The sequence below is a fragment of the Marmota flaviventris genome, chromosome 4, assembly GCF_047511675.1.
Source record: "Marmota flaviventris isolate mMarFla1 chromosome 4, mMarFla1.hap1, whole genome shotgun sequence".
NCBI classification, from domain to species: domain Eukaryota; kingdom Metazoa; phylum Chordata; class Mammalia; order Rodentia; family Sciuridae; genus Marmota; species Marmota flaviventris.
Window position 1 is genome coordinate 71,974,726 of NC_092501.1, and position 14,914 is coordinate 71,989,639.

Genomic DNA, 14,914 nt, shown 5'->3' on the forward strand with positions numbered 1-14,914 from the left:
ATATTGCTATTTTTTCTGTTCCTGATTCTTTTACTGGAATAAGGAAGGATAGAGGTAGTTAAGGTTAGTGTCATTTCAGAAAACAACAACAACAAAAAATCTACTTGTCTGCTTTCTATACCATTCTTTTACAAGGAGAAATCATGTTTTATGTGTGTATGTGTGTGGGTAGGTGGGTGTTGTGATGGGCAAAAGGTACAACTTATGCAGTCGGTGGGGGGAGAAATAAAGAATATCCACACACTTCTGCCCTTTTCAATGCTTTATTCACTCAAATCACTCAATACAATTTAACTCTATAGGGTTCTTTTAATATTTATTTTTTAGTTGTAGTTGGACACAATACCTTTATTTATTTATTTTTATGTGGTGCAAAGGATTGAACCCAGGGCCTCACATGTGCTAGGCGAGCGCTCTACTACTGAGCCACAATCCCAGGCCTCTATAGGTTCTTAATCAAGAAAATGACAATCCTTAATGTTAGGTACTTCAATAGACATAATCAATTCACAGCAAACAATTCTAGATAAATTCTAAGCACCGCAAACACACTTAATCATGACAGGCTCATGGCAGACATTTCCTCTGCATGCTAAGCTCAAGTGTCTCAAGCCTTAGTCTCAAAGTCCAACAGATGCACACTCACTCAAATCATGGTGATCAGATCAGGAACCAAGGCAGGTTTCTCCTGGGGTGAAGCTGATGACAGGTTGAAGAGAGGGGCCTAGGGAGAAGTCCTTTACTTACCAGAGTCAAGAGGCTGCTGTAGAGAGCAGTGAGAACAACGCAGAGGATCACGCAGATGAGAAGATTTGGGATGTCTGTCTAGATCCTCATCAGGCTCTCAGGCTTGTGTGCCTTCAGTGTTGGCTGGCTGAAGGTCTGTTAATTTGCCCCATCATTTATACTACATTTGGGGGCTCCTGACCACCCTTTCAATCTCTATCAGCTGCTACCGGATTTCTCAGTGATATCATTCATCCTGAGGTTAAAAGCATCTGGTCTTGTGGTCCTCACCCTGATTTTCTTGCTTCTCACTTTTATCACGGCAAAGGGCAACATGCCAGAGACTTCACTCTGAGTTTGTCAGGGTGGGGAGAAGTGACTTGTTTGTGCCTAAGGGCCATACTGGAGGGCTTGTAGGTGTGCCTGGTGAGACTGCAGGTTTCAAACTGGAGTTTTAAAATGGAGTTGCTTAGGCTAAAGCCTAAGGCCATCCTTACAGTGTGTGTGTGTGTGTGTGTGTGTGTGTACATTTTGACCATGTATATCTTAGACAATTAGTATGTGTGTAATTTTGTCTGTAGTAATCATGAGGATGATAGTGATTATAATAAATAGTAAAAATTTATAGGAAGTTACACAGTCTGACCATTTCTTTACACTATTAATGATAGTATCTGAACAAGCAGCCCTTATTCTTTAGCATGCATCAGAACCACCTAGAGTCAGGGCTTTCTAAGTCAGATTTTGCTTTTGTAGTTCTGGACAATTTGCCTTTCTAGTTAGTTGGTCAAAACTGATGCTACTCACCTGGGAAATACTTAAAAATCACTTGTTCTTGGACTGAGAACGTGACTTAGTAATAGAGCACTTGCCTAGCATAAGAGCTTGGGTTAAATCCCCAGCGCCAGCAAAAAAAAAAGAGAGAGAGAGAAAGAAAAAAAAAATTGGTTCTTGAGATTAGAAGTTGTTTTCCTTCATTTGTATCTGGCCAAACTAAATTTGGTACATTCTGTTAAAAAAAAAAAAAAAGTGAGATACAGCCTGTAATCCCAGTGGCTCAGGAGACTGATGCAGAAAGATCTTAAGTTGGAAGCCAATCTCAATAATTTAGGGAAGCTCTAACCAAATTAGTGAGACCTTGTCTCAAAATAAAAAATAAAAATGGGCTAGGGATGTGGCCCTGGGTTCAAGTCCTGCTACAAAAAAAAAAAAAAAAAAAAAAACAAGTGTTGAAAGATTTTTTTTAAGTCTATCAGTTTTTCATGAAATATAGCTAATACATGATGATCTCATACTGAAGATTTTCTGAACACTTAGAGTAGCTGGGAAACTGGGGACAAACAAGAAAGGGGAAGCTATGATTACAGTATGATATTTGTCACATATTCTCTTTCCATGTTCTTTCTATTCCCCCTACTTCAACTTAGGAAAAAAAATGGTAGGACCAGTGAAACTTAGGACACATAAACTAATATTTTTTAACTGAGCAGCCCCAGAATAACTAATAGCTCTTAGGAAGTTCTACATGCTTTTTTTCTAGCGTAAGTGCATATTTTTAATAAATATTGTAGAAGAATGTAAATTTTATAAGGCTTTCTTTTTTTTTTTTTTAATTTCCATAAGGTTAAACTTCAGATATAGCATGGCATACGTTCTGAATAAAAATGTACATTGTATATTTTATATTCAGGTGTTGGTCAATAAATCAAGATATCGAGTTTTCTAAGACTGATTTTTAAACAAACACATAAAGCATTTATGGCCAAATGGAGCTGTCCTTCAAACTAATCACCTTTGGAAACTATAAACTCTTACACTGAAATTGCTTTGGACATCTTTATAAATCAAAATTGAAAATCACTACCTTAACTAAAAATATACCTTGTTTTCAACAAAGAACAGAATTATACAACTAAATCACCCAGATTTCTCCCAGATTTGGGAAAAATAAGTTACTCAAATATTTCTAAATATCAATTATATCAAAACATACTTAGTAGACCCTCAAAATCTATATAAAATATAAAAATATTAATAAAAAGTTTCTCCATAGATTATGTAGACAAACTCTAGACACATATTAAATATACTTGAGAAATTACAGGTATTCTTTTTTTCCGATGTTGGGAAATGAACCCAGGGCCTCACACGTGCTAAGTACATGCTCTACCACTGAGTTGCACCTATAACCCCAGGTCTTTTTTAAATAAGTGTAAGAGTCCCTCAAGAAATAATTTCCAACCAGATTTTTCCCTAATCTTCCTCCCCTTTCCTCTAAGTTGAAAGTAATTTTATTTTCCTGTGGATGTAAACTATTTTTTAAATTTATCTTTCTAATGATAATAATCTTTTTCCTTTTTAATAGAATTCTATCATGACTTTTCTATCTGGGTCCCTTCTTATCAATTAACAAAAAAAGTGTCTAATATTTATTATTTCATTCCATTAATATTTATTCCAAGCACTGGCAAATAAGCAAGGTAAAAGACAGTCTACTAGAACTGAAATTTTTGAAGTATGGTGCCTAGATCAGTACCATCAGCATCACCTAGAAACTCCTTATAAATGCAAAATCTGGGGCCTTACCTCAAACCTATTACATCAGAAGCATAGATATCTGTTTAAACAAGCTATCCAGGTCATTCTAATGTTCGATAAGGTTGAAGAACCACTGTACTCTAGCGAGACAATATAGCATAGATAGACATACATGCTTTATCTTCACCACTGTATCCTCAGCAACTCGGAAAAAGCCTACCAAAGGTGGATGCTCACTGTATCTGTTAAATGAATGACAAGTGACTTTAAAGACTTCTAATTCACAGACCCTTTATCTTACCCAGAAGGAATCCTGTTGCATTAAATAACAGGCTCCAAGTCATAGAAAATATCAACTGCTAGGATGCCCGTCGTTTTGTTCCTAGATCAGCGATCATTCTTCCAGGTTACATGATAAAATGGATATTTAATGATGTATGCAGAAAGGGAAAAAGGTGGAAAGTCTATATCATCAAGGTAGGCTTACTATTGGAAATGAAACTTAGGGATGAGTTATAATCTGGTATAGATAAACACCTCTGTTTAAGAGAATAAACCATGAGGTAAAAATAGCCTGAAATTGGGATATGATATTTTTGATGCTCTCAGAGGAAACCAACAAAGAATTGGTAAGTGCGATGATAAAAGGGTGGCTTCTGGGACTGATGATAAAAATGTTTTGATAAACAGATTGGTGAACTTGATATGAGAGTTAGCAAGCTTTCTTTTTTTCTTTTTTTCCCCTGAAATATGAATACAGAATAATAATGACAGACGTTTAAGAATACCAGTCTTATCCAATCTGTTTTTGTATATTTTTTGAAGCTGGGTTCCCTTCCCCCAATCTTGGGCATTCTTTCATTCATATCCTCTCTCTCTCTCTCCCTCCCTCCCTCCCTCCCTCACCTTCCCCACCCTCACACACACAGCAGTTCTGAGAATAAAACCTTCTATTTCTGCATACTTCATTAAATATCCATAGTATCAAGTAGTAACCTGGAATTACTATCTCTGACCTAGGAACAGGCTAGGCAAGCACTCTGACACTGAGCTACAACCTCAAGCCCCTGGGCTCTCCTTTATAATCATTTATCTAAATTGTGGCAGTTGTTCTTGCAACATTTAACATTCTCTCTTAAGTGGCTTCATTGTCATCACCTATACCCATGCCTCCACATATTCTTCTCTGGCTAAAGTGTACCATGACTTTGCACCTGTGCTTTCCCACCGTCTGGCTTTTACTCATACTGCTCCTTTTTTGGGGATGCCTCTTTTCCCACTTTTTATTCTTATGTCACCATGTCTAAATCCTTGTCCTTCAATATGCACCTCAATGACTTTCCTTTTAAAATAAAGGTATTGATTTGGAGTTTAGATTTACTGTATTGTATTAGAAGTATCTCTGAAATTGCAGTCATAGAATCTCCATTTTTTACCAAAGGAAGAGAGACTTGGAGAAGTTATTGGGTATGCCCATGTTAACTGGCAAAAACAGTTTTGAGCACCCACCATTTGACTCAAGAAATCAAGCTTTGAAAACATTATTCTATTCAATGAGCTGCCCAAGGATGCATATCTAGGAAGTGTCATAGCTAACCTGAAACCAGATCTCTGGAATTTAAACTTCCTATTTCACAATTAGTCCAGTAATCACAGTTTATTGAGGACTGGACACAGTTTCCCTTGGCCTTCTTCCTGATTATCTCTGCGTATAACTAATTATAATTTTGACATGACAATCAGTGCTGTGGCAACAGATGGACTACAAGGTGTGTAAACCAATTAAGAAAATGTTTCTCTTTTCAATTTGTAGATATATAGTAAAACAAAAGGATTTCAGAGAACATCTGGTGACATAGGTAATGACTACCTTTTCCATAATCCCAAATGTATCAAACTCCAAATTAAGTTGGTCTGTGACATAATTCCCCCAAATATAATGTAGTTAATATGAAGCAACTTACAGAAGAATAAATAGTAAATTTTATCTATTTATTCCCATGATGAATCACTTTTATTGACAAGACAAAAACAAATATTATATCAATTTGGGGCCCATGGGAATATGCACTCTAAAACTAGAATTTGGATTGAGCCAAATGTTCTCCCTGAAGAGGATTGTGTATTCTAACTCTCCCCACCTCGCCCCATGTGGAGAGAGGAGAGAGAGAGAGAGAGAGAGAGAGAGAGAGAGAGAGAGAGAGAGAGAGAGAGAGAGAGATATGCTGGGGATGAATTCAGAGCCTCATAAATGCTAGACAAGCCCACAACTACATTCCCAGTCTTGTTTATTTTGAGACAGGGTCTCATTAAGTTGCCCAGGCTGGCCTGGAATCTTGAATCCTCCTGCCTTGGCCTCCTGAGTAACTGGAATTACAGATGGTCAGCATACCAGATCCTTTTTTTTTAATAGTTGAGTATAACAAGGGCTGAGAAAGGAATGGGGCTGGGCAAGGATCAAATGCATGCTTACTTACTTAGCTTGTTGTGGGATTTAGAGCTTCAAGCTTGCCTAGCTGAGCATAGATTTCAGGCAGTAGTGTGAAGAGGTTAGAGCACAGACTTTAATGTCACAAAGACTTGAGTTGGCAAGAAAATTGACCTTGGACAAATCAGCCTCTCTGTACTTCGGTTTCAGCATCTTTTAAAATAAAATATTATTACCTAGATTGAATTTTATGAAATATGTGATCTGTTTATTTTATTTTTACTGTTATCACATGGTAGTTATTAATCCACACTTGTTATATAGTAGTGGTAGGTGAAGTACCATTGTCAGTGGAAAGAGACACAAGCCTTAGCCTATGTTATTTTGGTGTCTACATCTTTCATCTTCTACTGAAGAGGCTGGATTTGATAAATGAATAGTCTGTTGTCCTATTACATTATTTTAAAAATGTGTAGTGACAACCTTAAAATGAGTAACCCAGCCATTTTAACTTGTGATAGATGTATAATTGTACATGGGTAATTTTCAGTCTGGATTCGACAGGATTAAGAATTTTACTGATATCTTGATTCTCATTAGGTCCTCGTACTAAACCATGACATGATATTTTCAAATATTTAGTCAGCTCTAATTCCACTTATTCCTTTTCATGAAATGGCCTGCCTGAACATTGTGTTGCGTGCAGGCTTATTCAGGGCTGCATTGGCCTGACACTCAGAGCCATGTTCAAGATGTCACTAGGACTACTACTTTTGAATATGTGCTGGCAGATGACCACTTATTCATCTAGGAAAGACATAACTAATTGGACAGGAAGCAGGCATAACTAATTGAACAGCTCCCTTGTTCTTGCTTCAAGCCTCAGAAACTATGGAAAGTAAAAGCCCTAAAATTGGTCCTCAACAAAGATACCTGTCTAAGGTGCCAACTTTTAAATCTTGTTTTCCCCTTTGATCAGAACAATCCAATACATACCTTTAGAGAAATGTCTGAATTACTATTTTTTTTTTTCAGAAATTTGGACAGTGTCCCTCTTCAGAGGGAAGGTTGGCTTGAGAATGAGCCCACAATGATGCCAAATTATGGAATAGAGGCCTTTCTAAAACACTTGATTGGGGGCTCAGGACATTAGGAACAGCAGCAGCAAAAACCAGTGTGATGATATATTTTGGATTCTTTATCACAGTTGAGTGATCCTTGAAAAACATTATTTCAGGAGTGCCAGTTTAAGTTTGCTTTTTGCTTTTTTAAGTCTGTTATCTAACTCCAGGGAATCTGGAATTAGATAACAGATAAAAATATAAAATCCAATGTCTATAGGAATGTGATAGCTAACACTTTGGGGTACAAGTGCAGAGACCAACTGTATTCACAGTGAGAAAGGGGTTGTGAATATCTTAATGAAATTCTATTACCTTTCAGAACTCATAGACCATGAATTAGTCTGTTTGTGCTGCTATAATGAAATACCACAGATTAGGTGACTTAAACAACAGAAAATTTTTTCTCACCATTATGGAGGCTGGAAGTCTAATATAAAAATGTTGAAAGGGTTGGTTTCTGCTGAGACACCTCTCAGCTGCCCTCTCATTGTGTCTTCATGTGTTCTTTCTTCTGTGTGGCTCTGTCCCTGGTGTCTCTTCCTATAAGGATAGCCATCATATTAGATGTCTATCTATGACTCAGTTTGGGACCACGGAGATGGTGAGGTTGTTTAACAACTCAGTAAAGGGGTCCAGCAATCAGCTGGAACAGGCGGAATTCTATAAACAGTGTTATGTGTTACTCTCCTTTACCTTCTGGTCATGGACAGGTACAAGAAAGGGGATTCTTGGGCTTATGGCAGCAATTCTTGGAGATATGGATTTTTACTTATTTTGCCCACTTGTGCAGCTGTACTAGTAATAACATTCCTCTAAGTCATTCCCTCTGTCTCTGCAAGATACAATATTAGTTTCCCAGATGGATAATTTTTATAGATATTTTTTCATAGATATTTTAAAATAATGACTTATAGATAGAAAAATAGCCTGACAGATATTAGTGGAAAAAATATTTAGCCCCTAATTCATGATCTTTAGCAAGTTCACACTATAAATTATGTATGATTTTCTTAAAGGTGAATATACATTTTAAAATATCAAACTCTTTCCTCTTTCCTTCATATAAAAATGTTGATAGTTCTATTCGTGACAGTTTAATGACACAATAATACAATGACAGTGCTTTCATTTTTTATTATCTTGATACAATCAATTGACATTTACGTTGAAATAGCTGTATCTACTTTCTCACAGGGCAGTACAATCAGAGAATTTCCTCTCCCTGGCCTCCAGGTGTTGGCCAATTCCCTCCTGGTTCTGGGCAACAAAACAAGTGCCTGCAGGGAAACAGGGAAGTGCAAATGACCTATTCCTCTGGAGCTGAGTCTTTTGTTAGTCCTGAAAATGGAATTGTGTGTGTTGCTCAAGGGCCCTGAGGGGTCCAGAGAGTGAAGTTGATACCTGCAGGGAGAAAGAAAGTGCAAAAGTTTCCCTTCCCATTTAGTGGTCTGGAGTTTGCTGCCAAGTTACCAAGACTGGGTAATTGTTGCTGGCATTCATTATCACCAGCAGGACTTCCATGGGGAGGCCAGGTTCCAAGAAATCCTCCTGAGAGCAGGTGTCTGCAGATGGGGAGGCGGAGATGTGGGAAGACAGGAAAATGTATGCCGCCTCATTAGAAAGGAAACTTCTTTGACATTTTAGATCAGTGAGGACTGATAATACTATTTTATTAATTACTCCACTAAAATTTATTCAGCATGTGTGTAAATACTTATTGAGTATGTACAGTGTGGAAAGTGGACACTGACTTCCACTATAAAGGAGTTTAAATGTGAGCTGAAATGTGTCTCCTGCCTTCAGTAGAACTTTCACTAGAAACTTTCATTAGCTTTTCTCTTGAACTCTCACTGAGGATTTATGATGTTCTGATTCAAGGAAGAACAGCTGTGCCTGCAAGGAGTTTCTCTTCTGTCAAACAAGATAGAGAATAGCGGATACGAGCAGACAGTTTCCAAATGTGTTTTTGATGTGTTTGATTTCCTGAGAGTATATAGAAAACAAAAACATAAGTGCTTTTTATCCATTGACCCTCTTGCTGAGGTTGAAGTTGAAAAGGATTTTATTTTCTTTATTACTGAGTAAAGGACTGTGACTTCTCTTTACTATGCCAAATTCTATGTGCTTACATATCCTGAGGACAGGGGTTAGGACTGATCACTGCTTGCATTCCTCCAGAAACCAGTCTGCAACCCCTGATATGCTCCTCTGTTGAAAAGCAGGGGCTGTGAGCCTGTGAGCCCCTGATGTGAGCAGCACATCATTGGCAGGCTACTGATTCAATGAACAGCTTATTGTCTTTTACTGGCTAGAGTTCTTAAACTCTTAAAGCATGTTTTCTTGAGAACAATGTTCAACAAAATGTACAACATGAATAAAAATAGTCAAGGCTACTACTTACTTATTACAACTAAATTCAAATATCATTTGTACTTTAAGCAAATTTGAGAATCCTTTTGATCACCAGTCTCTGATCACAAGTGAAACATGATAATAGTTTGTTAACCAGGGGTAGTAGAGTTAGCTCTTCTGGTGGGCCTTGATATATACTGGTGTGTGTGTGTGTGAGAGAGAGAGAGAGAGAGAGAGAGAGAGAGAGAGAGAGAGAGAGAGAGAGAGAGAGAGAGAGAGAGAGAGAGAGAATGAGAAACTTGTTAAAAGATTGCAGTTCCCCCTTTTTGGGTAACTAAATGTCTAGTTGTGTTATTTGAGCACTTTACTTCCTAAACCATCCTCCCTCCCCCTCCCTCTCCCCCCTCCTTCTTCCTTCCTTCCTTCCTTCCTTCCTTCATTTCTTTCTTTTTCTTTCTCTCTTCCTTCCTTCCCTCCCTTTCTCTCTCTCTTCCTTCCTTCCCTCCCTTTCTCTCTCTCTTCCTTCCTTCCCTCCCTCTCTCTCTCTCTTCCTTCCTTCCCTCCCTTTCTCCCTCTCTCTTCCTTTCTCTCTCTCTCTCTCTCCCTCTCTCTCTCTCTTTCTTTTCTTGTACCAGGGATTGAACTCAGGGGAGTTCACCACTGAACCACATCTCCAGCCCTTTTTTATATTTTATTTAAAGACAGGATTTCACTGAGTTGCTTAGGGACTCACTAAGTTGCTGAGGCTGGCTTTGAGCTCATGATCCTCCTGCGTCAGCCTACCAGGCTGCTGGGATTACAGGCGTGACCAACAGTGCCCGGCCCCACTTTTATTATTCACATACTTTCTCCTAAATATGTCATTTTCTCTCTGGCTTCTGTAGTTCTGTGCATCGTATCTATCACATTCTGACCTCCTCCTTTCACTCAAAGTGTAAGCTCATATGCTGCTCATTATGTAGGTAGAAGAGGGCTCTCTGTTCATAGAAAGAACAGCACCTTAGGAAACCACATGAAGTCAGTCCCCTCTGCTTTAGGCTATCCTCCTGGTGGCCCCACAACAGTTCTGATTGCTCACCTCAAAGCTTCAGGGTTTTCTGTCTACTTCCTTTTTAAAAAGCACAGTTTTTCTTATTTATAAAAGTTAGTCACTGTGGGAAGTTGAATGAGAATGTAGATGAGATGGATTGTTGGAAAAGTTAAATTGGCAGAAGAGTCTTTGAGTTGTGGGTGAAGATAGGAGTAAACATTTAAATGGAATTGATCCAGAAGGCCAAAGACTGCAATAAACCATGGGACTAATGAGTTTACATTTTCTCCTTTTCTGTTTAAATAATCTTATGTATACATTGTAGAAAAGAAAAACATCTTTTCTTTCCTCATCCCAAACTTGTGGTTGAGTTCCCTATAAACAAAAGGCAAATTAACAAGGGGAAAACATAGAAACATATTCAATGTAAGTTTTATGTGGTATGGGAAACTTCCTGTGGAATGGAGACCCAAGGAAACAGGCAAAACCTGAACGTTTTTATGCTAGGTTTGAGGAAGAGTGAAGGAGAGGTAGTGAATGCTGAGAGAAAAAAAGGGTTATGGTCCAATGGTAATAAGCTGGAGCAATGTAGCAAAGCCTGTTTGTTTAGATTCTTCCTGGTGTGTCTGTGGTTTGAGCTCCCTTTCTCCAGGTATAGGGAGAGCACCTCTCATGTGAGGACCTTGTAATCTGCTTCAGTGGAATGTTGGGAAATCTTTCCCTGGCTTTATGACTTCTTTCAAGGGAGAAAAGTTTGTGGAATGTTATAGTCATCTTTCTGCTTTGTCAATACCAATGTGCCATATTTTGGGAAAAGGTGTCCTGAATTCCATCAACATTTATGCATTAAAATTATTATAAAGTTTTAATTGTTATCCACAATATTACTTGGAAAATTAAGGTCTTCATATAGTATACATTATTGTCATATACAACTACAAGTGTGTATATGTAGACTCCAAAATACTATTTGATATTCTTCCTTACAGCCTGAAAGACAGCCTTGTGGACCCAAATGATTGTTATTAGAATTACAATGCCATGGTGTGCTAAGCACCTTGCACACAGTTGCTCATCAACCTCACAATAACCCTGTGAGGGTTTTTCTTTGGTTGGATAGAGAAACTGAGGCATGCACAGGCTAATTTGTCCACATGTAACAAATGAGAGTGCCCAATATGGTTGCTAGCAATTCCACTGAAATTAATAGTTAATTCCTGAAAGTTCTAACTTATTTATCTGTACTCAGAATAACTACACCCAGCCACCAAAGAAAAATTCTGTTAAATTTTACCAGCAGCCAAATTTTCTAACATTTTTTGCTTGTCAGCTGCCTGTCAGCTCTGTAAAGAAATGCAGCATAAAACTGACAGAAAGCAACTTCAAAATCTATAACCACATGACAGAATATTGAAAAATCCTCCCCAAAGGCTGTTTTGTCATTTATTTAGAGCACTAAAACCAGCTGCCAGTTGCTCAGGTGATTTAATAGATACCATTTAACTAATGTGTTATTTTGCCAAGAAAATTCATTGTGTTGAATTCTTTTCTAATCTTCAGTGGCTGCTTACTTATAAAACAGAGTGCCTAGAAACTGTAAATTATTTCACAGAGGGGAAAAGTAGAACAGAGATGGCTATTAATTTAAGCTGTTTCACATTGAAACTGTCACTCCAAAGGAAGAAGTGTGGGTAGATTAAGATATATGATGCTTTGGTAAAGAGAAATACTTCAAATGGCAAACTTCATGTTTAAAAGTTCAAAAGGCATTGGTTATAAATACGGTATTAAAATGGATTGAACATTTTCTAGCTTTAAAACTGGGATGATGAATGTGGAAGTGTTTTGAAGACTCTAAAACATGCACACTTCAGGCTTATATAGATTTGTAAATTGCATTGGATTGTATTCTGTGTATTAGTATTGGGTCAGGCAGGCAGCAGTATTATTACGTGGCTTCCAATGTCTCAAAAGAAAAGCAACCAGACATTGTTTATCGTGCCAAATTTTATTTAGAATATAAAAAGAACCATTTAAATCCAGTAGGTCAGTGTTCACTGTAATTTTCATTTCTTACACCTAGATAATGCTTACCATATGGATAACCAGACTTTTCTTTTTACAGAGGAAAGGAGCAACCTCAGATACCATACATATACCACAAGAAAGATAAGTTTAATCTTCCTGCCATGACCCTCAATTAAGTGGAAGACTAAGTCACATTTATACAAAGAAAGAAAGAGGGGTAGTCAAGATGGGTGAGATTTCAGAGAAGACAGGCATTTCTTTCTTTGTCTTTAAAGATAGAAGAAAGATATAGATGGCAAACCAAAGAGATAGATGGAGAAATTTGTTAGGTACTAATATCAGAATTTTTATATGCTTGAGTGTATGTATGCACACTCATTCCAGAGAATGGCAAATATACCAGTTTGTCATAGCACTTTCCTGTAGTAACCAAAAGACAAAACCATCCTTTCTTCTCCCTATCATCACTTGGAACAGTGGTGAAGTTTCATATATAAAGCTGTAATTTGAAAGAGTATTAGTCAAATTAGCATGCATTAGAAACCCCTGTAGGAACTCACTACAATAAGGATACCTGGGTTCCCTCCAGACAGAATAAACAAAAAACTTGAATAGAACCCTAGATTCTGCATTTGAAACAAACATCTGAAATTAAACTCTCAGAGAGTCCACTTTTCACTTTGAGAGACATACCATTTGAGCATGATTTCTATTATTTATTTATGTGGAGGGCATAGGTGTGTCCTAAAATATCACTATTCAGTGGGATAGAAGGTGATTCAATAGGCTTATGACTTTAATCATCTGTTAAAATGGCAGTTACTATTATTGCATTCTCTATCTTGTTGACTTCTTCACACCTAAAGAAGGAAACATGTTATCACTCTGCTCATCATCTCTCCACGGTATACCCTGCCTTGTTTTGGAGGAAATGATTCAAACAGCTAGTGTGAACAGTCAGAATGAGAAAATGATTGAAAACTTTTCTTAGGAAACTTACTTGTATACATATTAACTTTAAAGACTCTCACTGAAAATGTAGACATTTTTACATGTATATAGTTTCCTTTTCCAGGCCTTTCCAAACTTGTCATTAGTCAGGTGGGTCTTGTCTTAGGTGCTTACCTCCACTGCAATTATCAGGATTCCTCTTATCTTCTTCTATACCTCTCTTCTCATGAATGCCAAGCCTTTGCTATGTGGATGTTGAACATGTCTTATCACAACTTCCCCAGAATCTCTGGAAATATAATGGGTTCCTATCACCATTTCTCTTGGTAAAAAAAGATACTCTGTTGTTTCTCTCTTCCTGCCACCTGTTGCTACTACTGCTTAGTTCTTTTCTGTTTCTACCTCCCACCCCTGTGGGAGAGGATTTACCCATCCCAGCTTCCACCAGCAATTACACCTTTAGGATATCAGGTGGAAACTTGGCTCTTTTGGTTTACAGTCTGTCAGCCAGGTTCCTAATAACTGCCCTGGAGGATATTTGAGTGGCTTTATGTTGACTTAACAGTGAAGCAATATTCTCTGCCATTCTCAAACCCATGTCTCAAAACTAAACCCAGGGATCTGAATGCTCATGCACCCCCAATCTCTGTGAGGTCTCTAGTGTTCTGGTACCTAAACTTTGCACACAAGATTTTTTAAAATTTACCTAGGCTGGCTTCTGGAAACAGGTACTTATCCTGATAACCCAATATTCCCCAGGTGATCAAGTAGATTAACCTTCAGGTTCCTAGGACCTTCCTATAAAAGATGTAATGAACAAATACAACACACATTTCCATGTAATTGCTATCATTCACTGGGTTGCCAAGGTAACAGGCACTATGTGAACTACTAGAATCAGTATAGATAGAGCTGGTGAGTTGTTAATACTCAAAAATTTCCATTATTCAGCAAGCTGCTCTTGATGCTTACCTACACAGCTTTTGTTCTTTAAAAGGACAAGTGTTATCCCCCAATTTCTTGGGAAGCATATTTGATAAGATGGTCCTCCATAAAGAGAACAGATTCAGACTGCCTTCATACTCTTTTCCTATTGATATTCATATAAATTGCAGATATTATTCTTCTCCTTGCTTGTTTCTCATAAAATATCAGTTGCAGTCAATGCAGAGAGCTGAAAAATTGTAGATAAGAGAGAATTCACATTTTTAGGCATATTCATATTATATAAGTAACAACATGTGAAAATAGGATTTCTGAGGTTATTTTTCTTATTTGTTCCAACAGGGTAAGAGCTCAAAGAATAAAGATATTATCCTTTGCAAAGGGTTCTGATTGATCAAGTTTCTATATAGTTTTTTTTTTCTTTTAGGAATTCTATAGTAGAAGAGTTCACAGTTCATTGGCTTAGATCCTGCTATTTGACATGCTTCAAATAATAGTCCATTAGAAATGAATAGACTGCTGTTGCACCAACAGTGTTCAAGTGCACTTTTTACCACATCTTCTCCAGCATTTATTATTGTTTGTATTTTTAATGACTGCCATTCTGACTGAAGTGAGATGGAATCTTGGTGTGCTTTTGATTTGTATTTCCCTGATTGCTAAAGATGTTGAGAATTTTCTCTTTTATTTGTTGGCCTTTTGTGTTTCTTATGTTGAGAAGTTTCTCTTTAATTCTTTTAGCCATTTATTGATTGGACTTTTTTTTCGTGTTAAGTTTATATATATATTCTG

At 37.4% G+C, this 14,914-nt stretch overlaps 1 protein-coding gene across 2 annotated transcripts in view; it reads left to right on the forward strand.

Moving 5' to 3' along the window:
* The window catches only part of Prkg1 (protein kinase cGMP-dependent 1), a 1,193,620-nt gene that overhangs the window by 668,897 nt on the left and 509,809 nt on the right, over window positions 1-14,914 (forward strand). The window lies entirely within an intron of this gene.